The sequence below is a fragment of the Zonotrichia leucophrys genome, chromosome 7 (assembly GCF_028769735.1).
Source record: "Zonotrichia leucophrys gambelii isolate GWCS_2022_RI chromosome 7, RI_Zleu_2.0, whole genome shotgun sequence".
Classification (NCBI taxonomy): Eukaryota; Metazoa; Chordata; class Aves; order Passeriformes; family Passerellidae; genus Zonotrichia; species Zonotrichia leucophrys.
The window spans coordinates 17,223,586-17,241,541 of NC_088177.1; the positions used below are offsets into that span (position 1 = coordinate 17,223,586).

At 40.0% G+C, this 17,956-nt stretch overlaps 1 long non-coding RNA gene across 1 annotated transcript; it reads right to left on the bottom strand.

The window, feature by feature from the left end:
• Nucleotides 1-1,606: 1,606 nt before the first annotated feature.
• Nucleotides 1,607-4,047, bottom strand: LOC135450715 (uncharacterized). The gene is made up of 3 exons (XR_010441134.1): nucleotides 3,841-4,047; nucleotides 2,158-3,745; nucleotides 1,607-2,018 (listed from the first exon to the last, which is right to left on the bottom strand). It is a non-coding gene; the product is annotated as an uncharacterized LOC135450715 (long non-coding RNA).
• Nucleotides 4,048-17,956: the final 13,909 nt, after the last annotated feature.

A 17,956-nucleotide genomic window follows, 5' to 3' on the forward strand; every position in this document is an offset into this window, starting at 1 on the left:
TACTTGCATATCACTGTTCATTTTGTTTCCTGTTTCTTTTCACCATCACCATGAAATAGATACCTATCATGAGGCATTTTGCTGCTCTCCTGCACTACTAAACTTATTTTATAGCTGAGAAATTGGCACAGGCAATAAATAATTTGCTGGTTTACTTGGGCACCTTTAAAGTATGTCTCACTGCTAAAACCAGAAAAGAGATCTCCCGCCTTACTGGACAAAGCCCTAATTTGAATGTTTTTCTTCTCTTTTACAAAACTGAAAGAACTTTATTACTTTTAAATTATTGCTTTATAAATTTTAAATGTAGCATACTCCCGCAGAAATAGACATCCCCCTTCTTCAGTGAGAGATCTGAAGAACGGCTTTGGGAGGCTTTCTCTCGTTCCCCATGGCCAGGCAGAGCTGTCAGAGTCTCTGCCAGGGTTCAAGTCACTCAGGGAGCACACTGGCACCACTGCCCCAAAATGGGAGTTCTGTTACAAAACTACACCCTAAATCCACTCCCACCTTTTTCATACACCAGTTGAGTTTCATTTCTGTGGTTTTCTTGTCTGCATTAACTTGTCATGCCGTGCCCCAAATTAGACATCGACCTGGCTTCCAATGCATTCTCTACAGAGGATGCAGAAGACACAGAAGTGTCTCATAGAACCCACTGATCATGCTGTGATTTATTAAGAAATAATGAAGAAACTGATTGGTATTAGTTTTAAAGCTTTGAATTGAACCCTTTGAAAATGGATATAATTGGGTTGCATGATATTATAAACTAGCAGATTTAAAGAAGACTTCTTTAACTTTGGATTATATTACAAAATATGCTGAAGATATTTATTTTAAAAAAATAAATCAGGCAGCCATTTCTCTGTTTGTAAAGGCAAGACAAGCAAGTTAACAACTTTAAAAAGCTGAACTATGACACACCTAGCCAGCTTCATAATCTATTTTGTGAATTAAGCAATTGTTCATATATATGATATCCTCACTACAAGTTCTAAATCATATTTATTCATTGTACAGCAATTCAAACTGGAAGAACCCCTGACTGAAACTATGGGGGCCCTAATCAAAACCATTTGTAGACCATTGGTACTCAAGTAATTTTATCAAGAATTTATCAATGGGAAAAGGAAATTATCAGATTATCTGGTATTATTTATTCCACCGCATTTTACCAGTTAATCAAATAATCGTTATTTTTTCATCTGAAACATTTATTGCTGAGAATTGACATGTGTGGGGTCTTGTTAAATAGGGTCTTGTTTCGTAGCAGTGACAGATTTTGTAGTGCACAAGGAACTGTCATGACTTTAAATTAAGCTTTCATGGAATCTAACTTTTCACTTGAGCCTGCACAGGGTCATGATTTTTTTTTATGCATGTATGAAATCACAAAAAGAAAGTAATTTTATTTTGTAAATGAGCATTTATTCCTCTTAAAGCAAATGGTTGACCTTGTTCATTACCACAATTACTGACCTAGACAGAATTAAATGAACTCTGAATTTAAATATTCTGTAAACAGCAATGAATAAGGGCACATAACAGCAATTTAAAATGCATCCATTTTGGTGGAGTGAGTATTATAAAAGAGAGACTTACTTCATATTAGAAATAATTTCCTGCCCAACTCAGCATCTTTGCATTATCTCCTGTGCTTATTTAGTTTTCATATCATTAACACTGCAGCTTTGCCAGATCATTTTAAATGATAACATCAGCTTCTGTCAGCCAAGAAACTTATTTGACATAATTGCTTCTCATATTTGAACTTTTTGAAAATTAATGTCTATTTGGCACATTTCTGAGGTGATACTGAGGACTTTCTAGACATCCAGAATTAAAATGCACATCCAGAAGAGGCACTGGTAAGCAACTCCACCAGCAAATGAAGGTTCCTAACTCAGCTGGTGACACTGACCAACACTAAGCCACCAAGTCCATCCAGGGGACTTCTGAATTCTGTGGAGATAGTCAGGTTCTGTTAAACTGGAGGCTGGGAACACTGAGGGTTTCTGGAATAAAAGATGAGGAAGAAGGTTCATCGAGCATTTAGAAGCCCTCAGAAACAACAGCTACTGAATAAAACTATTATTATATTACAGTATTGCTATTATGGGACACTAACAGGGATGTGCACTGATTCTTTCTCACCTTCCCTGAACCACGTTGTGGCTGTACAATCATGGCCAAATGCATCCTGTAGGCAAGTCTGAGTATCTGCTGCTGAAACCTGCCTGTTCCAGCCCAGTTTGAGGGCCATGCTGCTCACTGTACATCCCATAAATTCTGGTTTACAATATCCACTGGCCAGAATCAGGAAATCTAAACATCCCTTCCTGCTTTTGCCGCAGGGCAGGTGCAGTTCAGGCTGCTGCTGTAGCAGTGTGTAGTCCAGGTCCTGAAACCCAGCTGCTCTGCATTAGTATCAAGGCAGGCTCTTGTTTGGGCACTGTAATCAATGCAAATGCATCCTGGGTAGTTCTGAAAATAGCCATGGATGTGTGGGAGTACAGAGACATTAAAAGCACCCTTCTTAAAGGCATCTGTAAATTAACTAAGATAAATACAATCAAAATCTAACCTAGAGATTCTCTCTGGGAAGATTTGCCTATGAATGTATTTCATGTTTAGGTCTGCTGAATCCACTACAGAAATTGCATAACTTTATTTTGGGACCTTATCAGGTGGTCCAAATTTCCTCGCAGCTCAGTTGTTGATTCTATAAAATGATTTACATGCTTTAGACATCTTGATGAGAAGCCCAAAGGCAAAAGCTAATGTTCCTAGGCTTTCTATAAACATTAACAGAGAGTGGGGACAGTTACAGGACATGGTTCATAATAACAGCTAAATTACGTTCAAAAGGAGCATGAACATTCCCTCTCCCTTCATGACTCTCAAAATTTTATTTAGATGGCACAGTCTAATACTTAGGAAAGACAGAGGCCTTATGTTATCCCTGAAGTTTCAGAGATGTCCCAGGTACTACAACAGCACTCAAAATATGGTAGCACAAGCCTAGAGCCTTTTATAACTGGCTTATGTTGCTTTTGTACAGGTGGAATCCCAACCTGGCTCCCTCAATCCTGACATCTTCCTGAAATTCTTCTGGAGTTGGTGATCTGAAGAGTCCTGAAACATTGCAACATCTTCAGAATGGTTTGCAGCAGGAACCCCAGGGGCACAGACCCACTGCAGAGAACCTGGTAGGGAATTTCCATGGGCCATAAATGATCCTCACTCTCTCAACAAACAAAAATCAAGGTCCAACCAACTCAGCCACAGAAGAGGTCTGTTGCTCATAATTTAGGGAGCAGGAAAATGCTCCACTGACAATACTTTATGACCTTTGAAAGGACAAATGTCTCTGATCCCAGACCTTCTAGCTGTTTTATATGATAAATTCCTTGACAGATTGCTCTGGAAATTTGGTGCTTGGAAAGCCAGGGCTCTTGTTTTGGAGAATCCTTTGGGTATGACAGTGTCTCTGCTTTTCTAAGCCGGTCTCATTTTATCCAGCATTAAGAAAGGGTCTAATATATTTCATGGCACTGTGTGGCATAATTGCTAGTGGCCTTTTTCCTCTGACTCTTTCAAAATGAAGAATGTTACTCCCATACATCCTCACAGGCTGTGCATCATTAATGACCATCCAGACTACAGCTGTGTATTTATTTCCATGCATGGTTTCATGCTGTCTCTCTGAAGTCTTTGCTTTTTAAAGTCATTCAGTCTTCTCCTGAAAATGTGAATAAGAGACCAGGTGATTTGGTCCCAAAAATAATCACATTCTGCAAGAAGTCTCCATGCTGTTTTTTTATACACAACTCTTACCTTTAAGGACAGAAGTACTTTTTTTAAATCCAAGTGTTAAAGCAAGTCAAAGACAGGAAGGTGATTCAGGCATGCACTCACATTAGGATGAGATAACTCAATGCTTTCATACTGCAGGATAGTTATTTCATTATCTTTTGCTTGCAAAGGGAAGCAGCAGCTCTGATTAAACACTATTTTATCTGTGCTCTTTGTAAGCATAACTCAGTGAAGATGATGGTGTGATATGGCTGAGTTTTGAAGGCTTGTGCTAAAGAGCCATATATCTTTAAGGCTTGTACCTTACATGGATTCTCTCCTAATTAAGAACACCTGTAGAGGCCTGACCAGACCCTGTGGTTTGCAGCAAAACTGCCGAAGGGCTCTGAAAAGGCAGAAACTTTGTGTTGTCTTTTAACCTAAATTATAACAGGGTTCAAGCCTGTGCCAAGCAGAGTAAAACTATATAATTTATGAGCCATGAGGGCAGCTCTGGGCCCCTCTGAGGTGATTTTTATCAGTGCAGTAGCATAAACAGTTCTCCTTTACTTGAACATTGGGAAGAGGGAGCAGTGGAAGGCCTGCAGTATAAAGGGGATCCAGCCTGTGCCAGGACCTCTGTAGCCCACGGATAGCCAGGTAAGTGTGTTTGCACTGCTCTGCTTTTTGAACAACAGCTGAGAAAATTGTGCAGAGTGCTGAGGCTGAGCATGGGCTATATGCTGTGGGACTGCAGGAGCTGCACTTCAAGGCCAATGATTCGCTTTTTGCTGTTAAAATTTTAAGCTTGTTACAGAGTATCTACTTTGATTCATTGTCTGCCTTTGTCTTGGAAGGCTCAGTTGTGCCAAACCTCACCAGTGGTGTAATAGAACTACCCACAGTATTACAAACTGCACTTGGCTGTAATGATGGGTTTGGGGCCTTGCTCTCTCTGCGTTTTGAAGTTGTATTCCTAAGAGCAAACAGGTGTTACTTAAGGACTGCTCCTTGAATCAAGTGCAAAACTATTAGATAGAAGGAGAACATGTAAAGAATTAATTTTTTTGCTATGTATTAATATGTAATTATGTATAAACCATAAATGTTAGTTTGTCAAAATGACAGTATAGAACAGAACTCAATCTATTCATGTTGCCTCTCAGGGTTTGAGGGGCTTTAGGACATTTAGATAATAAGATATTACCGCAGCTTGCGTTCTTTTCAGCAAATAGTACGCACAAAGTGGGAATAGCCTAAAAATATCAGTTAACTGGAAACAGAACTAAGGCAGTGTCCAGCTGACCCACCTCCAGAAACAACAGACAGGCTCCAGGGACTTCTGGCTTTTGTTTCTGTCTCAGAAGGTTTGGGTTGTGTGGTGTGGAGGTTGGGAGGGAGGAAGGGGGGGTTTTGTTTGGTTTAAACAGACATTTTTAATCTAATCTTTATAGGAAAAGGGACACCTTGAAAATCATAGTGCTATGTTTCCTTATTGCATATCTCCAGCAAGAATAAAGCCTTTGTTGGTATTGGTTCCTGATGATTACAACAGCTACAGTTGGTGTCTTAATTAAAAAAAAACAAAAAAAAAAACCAAAAAAAAAACCAAAACCCCTTTGAAGTTGCTCTAATTTTTATTTTCTCTGTGATGTTACATGCAGAGTGCTGCAGAAGGAGAGCTGGGGAGGTACATTTCAGGCTCAGCTTGCCAGCTGCAACAAAAGGGGACTTGTTATCTAAAAGCTTTTTCTTGATGAAAAGCTAGAGCTCTGCCCTTGTTAAGCACTGTCAGTTGGTGCAGCTCTCCTGTGCTGCCCAGTCATACCCCATTAAGTCTGGGATAAGAAGCATTTCTTGCTAAAAGATTAAGAGGGAGACTCCTAGAAATGTTTTACAATGTTATATAAGAACAGAGTCTGGTTGTAGGCTGTCCTTGGACTTGGAACAACCAGGGTCACAGTTCCAGCCTGAACATGAGCTCAGTGCTCTCATCTTGAAGTTGGTCTAAACTTTAGGCCATTATAGTCTATGATTACCTCTGTAGTTTAGATTGGCACAGTCTCAAAGGAAGGTATTTCCCTGCATCTGGAAAAAAGTGGATGCAGCCAATGGCCTTCTAAAGCACACTGCAAGAAAACTCTACAACAGCTTGAGGCATCATGTGTAGGTTGTTTAATTTCTTCAGCATAATTATCCTTCTAATAGGTGTGTGCTAGTACCATAATCCTCCTTTCAGGATTCCACTAGAAGACTTCATGCTTGGCTAGTTCAGGCCAATGACTTCCATGGGATCTGTACTGTTCTTTTTTTGCAAATTTAATGTAATGGGTTTGTACTTTAAACAGAAGATCAAGGTCAGATTTCTCTTGTAGGACTGAGCATCAAAAAAAGTTAATAGTTCTTAATTATCAACTTGCAATATATGAAGTAGTTTATTAAGTGATGCTGATATCATTGCTCACAGTGTGATTGAATAATATCATAACGTTATACAAACAACATATCTTCAAAATATGCATTATAGACAGAGCCCAGCAGGTTGTGTATAAGGGTTTTGTATAGGTTGCTTTGTATAGGTCTTCATTAACCAGGCAAATCTGCTGGTCCGTTCCCAGGGCAGGTGTGGCTCAGGAGTATTCCATACTCATCCAGCTGTCTACTGTCTGCCTGGACACTGCTTATTTCAGGATTACTGGGTTTTTACTCACATCATTTTTGCCTGACAGCTGTGGTGGGCCTAGTGTTGAGAAACACATAGATCTCTCTAAATAGCCTCTTCTCAGCTGATTTTCTGTACTATTTGCCTTTAAGACTCAGTGGTATTCAGAGAATTGATTCGGAGCCATTCATAACTAAGGTAACTATCTACTGATCTCTACCAAGATGTTCTGAGCATTTTACACTTGAACAAAGCCTCTTCAAAAGGCTCTGTGTGCCTGAAGTCAGATCACTGTGTGGAGCAGTTCTTGTCATGGGACTGGACATTGGAAGTCAGCCAAAATCTTTCACTTCCTTCCAAAGCTTCTGTTGGGTGTCCTCTGTCTTGATTTGGTGCTGGGGGCACTGTGTGTATCTTGTTGCCGTGCCTGTTCCCCAGATCAAACAGAATTAGCAGCTCATCAAAATGAGCAAACAAGCTCAGAGAGCCGATAGGAGACCTCCCACCAGGATATGTGCTGTAGAGAGCATTCATTCCGTAATGTGAATGGGCTGCACTCAAATGAGAAGATAGTGTCTGTCTCAGATGAGTGCAGTGTGTTGCCGAGTGCAGAGATAAGCCTGCTCTGGAGCAAAGCAGGGCATGTGAGGCGGCTGCTGAAACACTGCTGGGAGCAGACATCAGGCAGGTATCTTCACCCAAGCAAGGTCCCTGCAAGCAAAAGTAGTGCCATGACCTAAAAGGCCAAGAAGCCATGCTGAAAATAGATGGATCTGTGAATCATCAGCCTGAACCAGCCTACACTCTGAGGCAGGAAGGGCAGTGGGAAACCTGAGAGTTGGGTGCTTTGCACTCCTTGTCTGTAAGGCCTTCAGGGGAGGGGATCACTTTCTGGGATGGTGGAAGATCACACAGGAAGCTTAACAGTCAGTTTGAACAATTCCAATTACTGTCCAACCACACTCCAGTCAGTTCTAGTGGCATAGCAGGTGGGAACAGTACAGCAGGGAGTTTGGGGAGGTCCATGAGAAAATGTCTGTTTTACTAGAAAAGAAGCACAGCAAAAATTGTAATCCTTAACTTCACTATCATCACCACCATCTGCACTCTAGAGAGCACCTGGAAAAGCATATTCGCTCATCCCATCACTTCTGGTGGACTTGGCAGCATTAGATGCGTGGTTGAATTCAATCTTAAATGTCTTTTCCAACTTAAATGATTCTAGAAGGTGATCTGGATACTTCTATAAAGATAATCCTATCTAGCTACACAACTGGCCACAATCACAGCAGGTAAGAGTGGAAGATCAGGAAATGGCAGCATGGTTACCAGAGAAGGCTCAGTGTATCTTCTGTTGGATTTTTGTACCCGATTTAATCCTTAAAGAAATGAGATTAAATACAGCAGGGGTTTTTAGCTAAGATAATTTCCTGGATGGCAGAAGGAAAAGCACCATTAGGAAGGTGCATGAAATCAGGACAGGCTGCTAGAACACAGCAATGTCTACTGTTGATGCTGCTGCTCACTGAGCCTCTAAGGCAAAGGGAGATCTGTAGGATATCAGAGGATAACTGGGATTATATATGTTCCCAGCCTCAAAATCTGGGGAAAGAAGACAGGAAATATTTGGGGTTATGGAGGGAGGCAAACCTACTTTGTACAGGAATGGCATGTTTGAAGAATAAGCCAAAAATGGTGTTATCAGGTGTGGAATACATAGCACCAGGAGGCATAGCTTTGTATAGCTTTGTACAGCTTTGGGTTTTCTTCAAAAGAAAACAATGGATAGCTGTCTTCTGGGTAACAGGAGAGGGGGAAATGGTGCCACAAGGACTAAAAATAATCAAATCCAAAGTATGAATTCTGGCCATGCCCATTGAATTCTCAATAAGCCAGAAATAATCAGGGCTTAGGTGACAATCTTATTTAGGGGACAGGGTTTGCTTATGCTCTAAGAACTGGCTTCAAATGTAGCTGTGTGATTGCACTGAAAGGCCTAGGAAAATTGAGAAAAACTAATTGTACTCTCTGTAAAACTTCTGTTATACTCAAGACAAATATTTAAATTTTGAAAAAGTTCTACAGATGTCTTCCCTCCTTTACTTGGGCGTTTCTTTTATAAAGATGCTACAACCCTTTCTCTTCATCACAATAGCAATAGAAGCTTAACCCTGCAAACTTTCTTTACTCATTTTCCCTTTCAGCTCACCATAAAATTCCATGTGTGTGATGTAGCTAGTGTGTTTTATGGGATCAGAGCCACACCTTGCTAGTAACTTTAATCTCTCAAACTCTTTGAAACACTGTGGTCTATGTTCCTTGGATGTTTCCATTGATGAACATTGCTTATTCACGCTCAGCTTCAGCACAGCTCAGCTGGAACTGCTGTGGTTTTTTTCCCATTATGCAAGTGAAATGTCAGTGTGCTTCACTAAATGTTAGTATGGTTTATGATTTCTTTTTAATCTGTGCTAATTTGGGGGCTACTTGGCATTAATACATAGCTTGAAAAAGAGAATTAGTGACTCAAATATTGTTGCCAGGTTTCAGTGGTTTACTTTTACCCATACGAAGCATGAAGCAATTAATTCAAGGTCTTATGTATGGCAAAACAAAACAACCTCTCAGATGTGGCTTACATTTGTTTGAGAAAAACTTTCATTGGAAATGAGGAGTTTGAAAGAAAGAAGAAGAGAATATTTATAAACAATAACTGTATGACAACATGCTTCTGTGTAAGAAAAGGCTAAAGTTAGCATTTGCCAGACTGAGCTGTGTTGTGGGTATTCTCAAGCAGAGGTAAACCATTTGATGAGTGAAATGAAAGATCTTGCACAAGTTGTCTACAGTCCTTACATGTGTGTTTTTATAACAGCTTTCTAAGAACTATTTTTTTTTCCAATGAGATATTTTTCTCCATTTGAGAACATTTGATAGACATGTCTCAGGTGAAAATTTGTCCTTGAAACTGGTGCCAGGTATTGTACAGATGAATTACATGCAAACAGGGGCTCTACAGCCTATGGCCACCCACACTGAAAGTGACTGTCCCTTTAGTGGGGATAGAAAGCCACAGAGCACCTGCTCTGCTGGGAACATCTGATGAGCCATAGCAGTGTGAAGGGCTAAACTGGAATGCTGGGGGTTTTCTCGTGCTGCAAAATGGAACAAACTCACTGCAAAACAATAGAAAAGAAAACAAGATCTAATTTTATTTTTTTTTTAGTTCTGTGGCATCTAAATATGTTGTGTATTTATAATTATGCAAGCCAGAATAACCCAACTACAGAAAAATGTCCAAAAGGTTGGATTACACAGGACAGCAATTATTTGCATACCTGGGTCAGGTACTGTAGGGGGATAGAATATAAGAAAATAAAGATAGTGTAGAAAGTAATCTTACCCCTAAGGAGTTGCAGCTGGGCCCATTATCAAAGGTCAGGAACAGGCCTGACTTTACCATGCCACAGCTGTACCCAATGAGAAGAAGATGCTATAAAAGAGTGGGGTGGCTGGGTGAGAAGGGAACTGGAGTCAGTGGCTGCTTTGTGAAGAAGAGTCAGTGCTCTGAGAGCTGCCTGCAAGAAACACCAAGAAGGTTTGGAACCCCTGCAATAAGATGGTAACAGGTACCATACCTTACCATACCTTAGGCTTCCTCCCCTTCTTTTGTGAAATCCCTAAACTTTGCCTGAGACCGTGCTGACAGATGAAGGGTGAGTTCTGTAAATCTTCCTGAACCAAATCACATCAGCCTCAAGTGTATTTTTAGTAGGTTAAGAGGCCCTGACAAAGTGCAGATAGATTGGCCAATGACCAGTGCAAAAAGCCAAGGCTGGGTGGTCACATAGAAACTCTGGAAAAGTTTTCCTCTCTGCTTGATGCCATTCCTTGCTGAAAATCAGGATGAGCTCTGTGTGACAACATATAAAACAACAGATCACCAAATTACTTGAAATAAACAAAAGTTTTGATGACACAGGTTACTTTAAAAAAATACCTGTGCCTTCAATGCAAGTGCAGCTCTCACATACTCTATCTGTCCAGGTGCATATTCCAACCTCATAAGAGACTGAAGGGGGATTGGGTTTTTCTTCTTAGAAATTTGTGGGAATTAAGACAAAATGTTTGAACAATATCCTTGTTCTTACTGTAACATTTCTTAATGGTAATAGTTGAGAGGAATCTTAGCAGAGTGTTGTCAGAAGTGTAAAATGAATCCAGGTAAAATAGCTTTTGCAAAGAAGGTAGCAAATGTTTTTGGATTTCCTGCCATGAGGCATGCTTTCAAATCTTTGTAGGGGAAATCAAAGAGACTGGAAGGAAAGAACCACCAGCCAAATACTTTTGGTGTTTATAACAGGTGTGCAGAAGGTACATAATTGGCTACAGCCTTTACAAGTTTCATCAGAATGCAAAGACAAGGACCTAAAATTACTAATGTTTTTAGAATTATATAGCCTCATCTGTCACAGTTTCGGAGACATTGGACACTTTTAACCATTTTGGTGGGAGAGCTTTTAAATGTAGTGAAGTTCCCCAAAGTTGTTGTATGAGCAGGGAAGAGAGTTCCTATAGTGAGTGCAAGAGAAGTTGCCCATGGATATGTTTGGTGTTGCCCAGGCTGGTCCTGATGAGGTTTAAGAAAAGCTGCAGGGGCTTCTACCAAGAAGCACAGTGTGCCACAAGAAACATGGGAAAGTAGAGTAGAAGTAGCTGAGGATGTGAGTCTGAGGGTAAGAATATGGCTTCTGTTCTCCCAACAGGATTGTTCTATGCTGATAATGGAGTAATTTTTAAACCAGCTTTTTGCAACAGCTCACTAAAGAGCTGTTCTCCTCTCCTAGCTGTTCTACTATCATTTAACAAAGTGAAATTTCACTTTTCTTCTTCTGCATGAAGCAATAGACCTGGCTTTCTTATAGTCTACCTGCACCACACTTTCTTCTTTAATATACGTCACCCAAAGCTCATCTGTGTGGTTCCCCAAAACCCCTTGCCTACCTTCATGTCACCTATTATCATAATCTAATTTGAAATGTTTGGTCTCTGTAGTTAAACTTTATTTTTATCCCCTTAGGGATCTTATCTGTCCTACACTTGTGGCCCCATTTCCTCTTCTGGTGAGCCCCTGGAGTGCTTTATGCCTTTCCATGGAACTGTTTACAAGCTGCTTTTGAGGGCACAGCTGTCACTATAAGACTAAAACTGAATCCAAAATCAACTAAATATAGCTGCTCCACAGGGAACCATCTTTACTGATAAGGCCAATAAATTACAGGAAAAAATAGAGATCTAGAACATAAGTCCTGTACAGCCAAGACCTGAACAATGGCTAAAACAAAACAAGGTTCAGTACAGCCAGGGAAAAACCCAACGATGTGCAAACAAAGCAGCACAGTTCAGGCAGCCTTGCCTTCCCTCCTGCCTAGGTGAGATGCAGTCTGGGCTTTTCCTTGCTGCCCAAAAGGCAGGATTACTGCTGTGTGCACACTGGGGGTCACAAGGAAGTCAGGGCTAGAGTCAGTAACGTGCCACACCAAATCCACCACTAGCTGTGCCAATAATGGGCATGCAACAAAGCAATCCCACAACTCCTTAATTCTTGATTTGAAACTGGGGTCCTGTGATGAAGAAAACTCTATAGTTTCCCCCTGTTTAATGGGATTTGATGGAGGCAGGAGAACAGTAAATGAAGAGGCAGCTTTATTTCTATAGCTGCCATTTTCAAACAGTTTGGAAATGAAAGCCCTGAAATGACTCTGGTGAGTTGTGGAAGTCCAAAGAACAGAAAAGGGACTGTAATAAAGGTGCTAGGGAAGAACAATAAGCTTCAAGATGCTATGAGGCCCACAGTTCCAATACTGACTCGGGATAGCAGAGATTTAATTACTATGTTTAACTTTATAAGTAGGCACTCGTTTATTTGCATATTGTTGATATTAGGGTAAGATTTAGAAGATAAGAGCTGTACCCATTGTGCCGTTCTCTCTTTGTTAGGTTGCAGAGTGAGAAGGATGCTGGGGTTGGATATCATTTTACATTCCTCTTAATGAGCATAGAGATAACTCATATATTTTTAAGTCATGAATATAATGGAAATAAGATTTTTCCACCGAAAAAACAAAAAAAAAGACAGCAGGAGAACTTGCAGACTCATTTTCTACAGTTTTGCATGAGACCTGGCTAGTACAAGGGTTGTTCCCAAAATTATAAGTCAAGTACATTTCTGCTTGACCTTCTGCTTTAAAACCAAAAATCTTTTTCCTCCTCTTCCTGAATTTCATACAATGTTATGTATTGTTAAGGTTGGAAAGGACCTTTAAGATCATCAAGTCCAACTATTATAGAAAAATAATATTCAAGAATTTAGGGAAAATGGACAGGCTGCTCCCATATTCAGTGTCTGCCCTGATCCAGAATTAGCTCCACTAGGAATGTCTGTCTCTTCCCCTTTCTAGTTTGAAGAGCTGTCAATAGAGCCAATAAGTGCTAGGAACTCTAAGAAAACTGGGCACAATCAGCAAGTGTAAACCTATACCACAGCCAGATACTTAGATGCTGGGGCAGGAGGGTCCAAATGGCATTTGTGAGCTTCTATCCAAAGCTTTTAACTTGGCCAAACTTGGATGGATTTTTTCTTCTCTTGAAACAGCACAGGATCCATTCTTGACATATTTCTCTCATTCTGTTTTGTACATACAGTCTGCTCTGTGAGACAGAAAATTGTTGCCATAATTCTTGGTAAATAGCTAGAACTGGCAAAGCCTTACACACATACTCATCCACGCTCTTAAAAATAAAAGTCCAAACTCAACCATGTACTGGGCATGGAATGTTCAAGCCCAAATGATAAATAATTATGTGCCTTGTGAGAGAGGAGTGATGAGCAAGCACATTAATACATTTTAATACAGAAGCTTCGACACTAGCCATTTCAGATTAGGCTTTATCTGTTGTGTTCACTTACCTGTTATGAGGCTGGTTAAATGAGAGGGACAAATGAGATTTTATTCTTGGAATATTTGCATCTCAGCATCTGAAATGCAGGATGCTTTAAAGAGTGTTTAGTATATACTGGAAAATAGTACAAAACAAGATGTCTGTTTCTCTGTAACTTCATATCAAATATTATTAATCTTGTGAAATAGTAATAATAAGATTTTATGTCCTTTGTTTTGGTTCATCAACATTAATAAAATGTATATAGGTCAAACTAGATTTTCACTGACAATTGCATAACCTTATAGAGTTGCTAGTGGCTTAAAATAAGCAATTATCCTCCTAGCCTCTTTTTTTCCCCCCTATTAATGAAGACCTAGGAAAAAAGCAAGTTTTCAGCATATTCTTGGCTGGACTTTTAGAGATGACAAGTTAAAAGTAGCAAAAACTCTTAACATTAGTAAAGGAAGCTATTAATCTACCAGGCCACAGAATTTATCCAATGAGTGAGCTGAATATAAAGGTGAAAGAAATCTGGTGTACTAGATCCTCTGAAATGTGGCAGGTACTCTGAAATGTGGTGCTGCTGGAAATGGTGCAAAGGTAGTGGAGATGATGAATAATCAGACATTATTAAGGTACAATTTCTTTGTGTTTTAGAAGTGAAAACACAGAGGCAGGAATCAGTTGAACTACTGTACTGGGTAAATATTTCTGTGCAGGTTAATCAATAATTGTTTTTCCTAATGGAGTCTCCAGAGGTAATCCTGCTGGTCTGCACAGCACCCTGTGCACAGTAACAGTGAGTCTCAACGGGGCCAGCACACCTTGTGCCCATTTGAAGCCTCCAGGTTTTTGTGTTGCTCAGAGAACATGGCTTCTTATACAGCCTGGCCCATCATGAGATTACAAAAACTCACCCCATTACAGTTTGGGAAGTGAATTTTCTGCAGAAATGAAAACAGGATGTAAACTAGCACATGTTCTGCAGTACAAAATGTGCTTCCACTGAAAATCCCCTGTGGGAGTGTACACAGATTTGGGCCAGAGGGAATCTTGATAGATGGAGCAGTTAGTTCCCCTTTCTCTTTCCAGCTTCTCTGTAGGAGAGCAAAGCTTTGAAGGGTTATCTATCATAGCAGATGCAGTGGGGAGGAAAGGAGATGTGGAAGAGATGTTTATTGTAAGAACTGAGTGAACATACAGATTATCTCTAGCACTACAGCATCCCATTTCCTGTATTCAAATATTTATTAACATTACAGCTGAGCCACAGATGTTCAGTTGAAATGTTGGTGTAAGGAAATTAGAAGGCTGGAGTCAATAATCTCCCAGTTTACAAGTTTTAGGGAAATAATCAAGGATAGTGGAGAATGGAGACAAAATTGGGCCAGTACAAAAGAGAGCATGGGAGTTGCACCCAGACAACAATCCTACATGTGACTTGAACCTTGCTATTACTTCAGCTAGTGGTACTGACATGAAGATCACAAAAGACGTAGCAACATGGTCATGGCTCTGAGAGAAAACAGATTTCTGCAGCAGGAAGGGAATCATGATCTTCAGGGGTGGCACTGATGGTCAAGGGAAGGACAGAGAGCAAAGCACAACAGAAAAAGGAGAGAGCACAGGTGTAAGTGACCTGATGATGGTAAAAGCAGCACTCTAGGCGCACACTAGTCTACATAACTAAACACAGCAGTGGAAGAAATCTTACCAGTGACCCACTGAAGGAGCAAAAGTCTTCTTCAGAGCCTGAAACAACTACAAAAAACAGAGAAGCTAAAAGTAATGTGTTGGCATGTGTGAAATCTTGAATTGTTCCTTCATTTTCCACCCCCATCAGTCAGATTCCTTTTCTTCTGGTCTTGCTTGCCCTCTCTCCTCTTCCCAGTAGAATTCTTTTGTGGTCATAAATAATTAGTCAAGTTTCCTTAGTATCAATTCTTTCATTATCTGATCTTCTTTTAATCTTGCAGCTGGGAAATTATAGCATGGCAGGATATCATATGTGTAGGGCTTCTTCTTGTCATGGTTTGAGGGGCTTGAAGTTTTTTATGGGCTTGGTTTTTAGGTTGGTTTTTTTTTAATACAAGGCACATGCAGATTATCTTGTCTCACATTAGTTCTGCTTGGTCCAAACCAAAATATTCAGCACTAGATAGAGTAGCCTGCTCTGAACACTGATGCATACAACTGGCTTTTGATTCACTGTCAGTGTAACTGAGGAGAACAAGCTCCTCTCCAGAGATGGATATTTACATCATTAGCATCTAGACAAGCCAGCTGAGATCAGCTCACTCTTTCTCTAAATACTATGCTCTATACAAAGCAGGACCATAAAACCTTTGCAATATGAAGATTAAAGACAATCAGCCCTTAATTAATGTGTTGGGGAGCAGGCTGCAAGTTGAAAATCTGAAATATGAGAAAGCAAGTCTTTGTTCACAGACTGGCTGAACTGAGGTTTCAGCACACAGCAAAATTACAATCTTTTACAAATAGCCGTCTGCCACATGAGTCACAGTAATATCTACACTGACACTTTTTATCTGGCCATGTAGTCAGGTAATGCAGCTTAGACAGAATTTCTGTGGAAAAAAAAACATACTGTGTCTTGGAAGAAATCTGCTTCCATTTAGAAACACTGATAGCATCAAGGAAACTGAATTGACAAATTGTTTTATTGACTTTTCAATGTAAAACTCAAATGAGAACTTAGAGTCCTAGAGCATTAGAGAAATAAATTCTGGTGGGTTTTTTTACTGAAACATGGGATGCATTGTGGCAGCACCTCAAGCACAGGCTCTGAAGCTTCCCAAGATAGAGTATGAGTTTATGGTCAGAACAGGTGTACAGGGAGAACTGAAAGTCATCTCTTAAGCTGAAAACTCCTAAGTAGATGAAGTTCATTTCACTGCTTCTCTCTGCAGTGAACAAGGCACACACCATTTTACACTCCACGTTACCAACTTGGGGCCTTTAGAGAAATGGCGTGTGCAACAGACTGGGTAGTGAAAATCCAGCACATTTAGTTGGGGAACAGGTGGGCAGAAACTTCAGTCCATAGGCTTTGAAGAGTTCCATGCATGCTTCATTTCATGCAGATAAATCATCTTGTTTACTTCACTGAGTACCTCCTATGTAAAGCTCTGTAAATCTGTGTGTGCAAGTAAAATGCCTTCTGCTGATCCTGCAGGGACTGTCTGCCCCTGTTATAGGGCAAAGCTGCCTGCAAGCCTGCATCACTGCCTTTAATCCTCTGTGTGTGTGCGCATTGTTTTGTGACAGCACTGCAGCCCTGTGAGCATTCCAAAGCATTTATCCACTTCGGAGAACACTGTACTGCTGACCTAATGGTAAGCACACAGAAATGTGGAGAAATGAGCTGCTGAACTACAGGTTAAAAGATTTAATAAACAGGAATTTTCACAGTCAAGTTGCAATAAATATTGTGGGTCTTCAGTAACAGCAGATTGAATTTTACTGTGGTGTGAAACCTAACTGCAGTGTATTTTAAAATATCATGAGGTACCATCAGCAGTAATTCTTGCTAAAGTTGCACTGGAAGAGGTGAATAAAGTTTAGTAATTGGGCCTTTACTCGAAATGTAAACATATGATTTAACAGATTGATGGAACAGATTATAGACATAAATAAACCTGGATCATGTTACTTGTTTAGAATATTCACTGAGGCTAACAAATGCTGCATGAAGAAAAAGAAATTGCCTAGGATTCCACTGTCAGCAGTTTAAAATGCATTCACTGCTAATCTTGTGACAAGCATACAACCAACCCCAGCTGGACCTGGGGCTCTCAATTGTGTTGGCATTGTGATTGTTGGAAACTGAATTCCAGGCCCATCTCCCTGCTGCTGCCATGCCATAAAGGGGCAATTTTTATATCAAACTCATATAGCATTTGTCATCCTCTAGATGTTCAAGAATTTTAGCAAGTGATGTGTCAGTTTAGAACGTCAGGATGAATAAGGAATGAGCTGGGAAAGAAATAAACTTTAAAATGCCTTCTAGCTTTTTGACTCCAAAGGACTTGAAGCAAGGAAACAACAACAATCACACCCTGTTTTGTCACTTAGTCATGTCAAGTGCCAGTAGCCATTTCCATTCCTTCAGCCTTTCTGTCCATATTCCCAGCTGTTCCCATCATTAATTAAACCAAACATGCTGGCTCTATTTAGAATCTCTGTAGTTATAATTCAGCTCTTAATACCAGTAATTAATCATACCTTCTTGAAATTCATCTCTCCACTGGAAATGGCATTGCTAACCAGACTTTGCTTTTAATTTTTGCTCTTGTCTCTTTCTATATCTATTTGATTTGTTTTATGAGTAGCAATACTTTATGGATATGGGCTGAAAAGTAAAAGTAATTTTAAGTGTCAGGCAGAAGAATTTAATTAAAGGAACTGAATTTTCAAACTTAACTAGTGATGGATCGTAAGGGTTTTGTGGCTTTTTTGTTGTTTGAAGTATTAAGATGCTCCATAATATTTGGTTCATTTCTCTGTTTCACAGATAAAGTTTTATCAAGA